We start from the raw sequence: 2,468 nt of genomic DNA, 5'->3' as shown, positions 1-2,468 counted from the left end.
GTTTGCACAATAACTTTTTAATCACAGACAATATGAGGATCATATTATTTTTCAATATTATAAAGGTATACAACATAATTATAATATCCAAACAGTAATCCCCAAATCATATATAGGTTGCCCAAAGTTGGGTGTGTAAGTTTTGGTGCAGATGACAGATCTGGGTTTAAACAGATCCTATATAATAAAAAGCACCTCCAATGCTCTGAAGCTGACTCCATGGCACTGTGGCAGTGTAGGGTTCGTAAATCTGTAGTTCAGCGTTTCATTGGCTCTCACTGTCCTGCAACATCACAGTGCCATGGAGTCAGCTTCAGAACGTTGGAGGTGCTTTTTCACAGCTGATCCACTGCCCCCCCCCCCAACTGCCTTGCGCTTATTTCATACACTCCAGTATCTCCCTCCCTCCGAGTGTCAGGATCCCCCTCCCTTCCTCCCTCCGAGTGTCGGGGTCCCCCTTCCTCCCTCCGAGTTTCAGGGTCCCCCTCCCTCCCTCCCATTTTCCTGAGTTTCAAGGTCTCCCTGCCAGTTCCAGGATCGATCCCCCCCTCCCTCCCTTGCTCCCAGTTCCAGGGTCGTCATCCCTCCCTTCCTCCCTCCCTCCCGTCCAGTGCCAGCCCCCCTCCTTCCAAATTTTAGAAGTCTCACCCAGTCGGGCTTCCCTCCCTCCCTCCCATCCAGTGCCAGCCTCCCTCCTTCCCAATTTTAGAAGTTTCACTTACCCAGTCGGGGTTACGGCGTGCAGGCTCAGCCCGTCTCTGTCTGTCAGCTGTGATCCCACCCTTGTGGAAACAGGAAATGAGGGCGGGACCAGAGCTGACAGACAGAGGTGGGCCGAGCCTGCAAGCCGTTTACCGCCACCGCTGCTGCTGCTGCCGCCATTGTCCGCCGTAACCCCGACTGGGTAAGTGAGACTTCTAAAATTCGGAAGGAGGGGAGCTGGCACTGGAAGGGAGGGAGGGAGGAAGGAAGGGAGGGAGGAAGGAAGGGAGGGAACCCCGACTGGGTAAGTGAGACTTCTAAAATTTGGAAGGGGGGGCTGGCACTGGACGGGAGGGAGGGAGGAAGGGAGAGACGACGACCCTGGAACTGGGAGTGAGGGGGGATCCTGGAACTGGGAGGGAGGGGGATCTTGGAACTGGCAGGGAGACCCTGAAACCCAGGGAACTGGGAGGGAGGGAGGGAGACCCTGAAACTCGGAGATAGGGAGGGAGACCCTGAAACTTGGAGGGAGGGGGACCCGCTCAGTCTATGGACTACCCAGTCTTGTCTGTCTCATTGGACGCTGAAAAAGCTTTTGACCTGGTGGAGTGGAAATATCTGTTTGGTGTGCTTGAACATATTGGGTTTCCTGAACCTTTCCTACACATGATACACCCGACCGACTGCACGACTAGCAGCCAATGGTGAGCTCTCTGCCCCCTTTGAGATGCATAGAGGTACTAGGCAAGGTTGCCCCATTTCTCCTCTACTATTTAATTTAGCACTCAAGCCCCTTCTGGCAGCCATGCGGAACTCTGACGAAATTACTGGTGTGCTGATGGGAAGAGAAGAGTTCAAGCTCTCAGCGTATGCTGATGACATAATGTTATATCTTACCAACTCTAATGTGTCTTTAAATGTACTTATTCAGCTAATTTTCAATTTTTCCAAATTATCAGGTTATAAAACCAACTGGGACAAAACTGAACTAAAGCCCTTAAACGATGCCTGTACCCCTTTCACAATCCCTGGTTATCCCCTTAAATGGGTAGTCTCCTCTCTAACGTACTTGGGTGTTCTTTTTGATAGAGACATCCACACTACTATAAAAATTAACTCAGACCGAATTGCTGTCATGGTTGAGAATTCCCTCTCGTCCTGGTCCCCACTCAATTTAACCTGGTGGAGTAGACTTGATTCTATTAAAATGATGATAGTGCCAAAAATCACATATGTTTTAAGTATGATCCCTATCTTATTTCCTGTAGCTTTCTACAGGAAGATAGAAAAGCTACTCTCTAGATTTGTATGGAATTCAAAATCACCCAGAATCTCCCTAGGGAAACTAAAACTTCCTAAGTTACAGGGTGGAGTAAGATTCCCTGATCTCCTCTCCTATCATAAAGTGTTTATTATTCGTCAGGGTCTGGAATGGATTAACCCCTTTAATCCAGATCTTCTACCCAGATGGATGCTATTAGAGCAATCCGTCATTGATCCTTTACAACACTATTATTTAATAGGTATGCAACTCCCCAAGCGTATTGCCTCTAATCCTGTCATCAACACTACTCATAGATTGTTGTCCTCATTTGATAAGGTATTAAATATACCCTGGTCATCTACTTTATGTATATCCATTTGGAACAACCCCAATTTTACAACTGGTAGTAAGCAAGTCTCCTGGTCCCACTGGCAACACATAGGCATATGGAATCTTGGTCACTTTGTTGACTTACAAACTCACACCTGGAAAACATTCTGAA

Source organism: Microcaecilia unicolor, chromosome 1, assembly GCF_901765095.1.
Source record: "Microcaecilia unicolor chromosome 1, aMicUni1.1, whole genome shotgun sequence".
Lineage (NCBI taxonomy): Eukaryota > Metazoa > Chordata > Amphibia > Gymnophiona > Siphonopidae > Microcaecilia > Microcaecilia unicolor.
The sequence above is the reverse complement of the archived record's forward strand: the minus strand, read 5'-3'. Positions refer to the sequence as shown.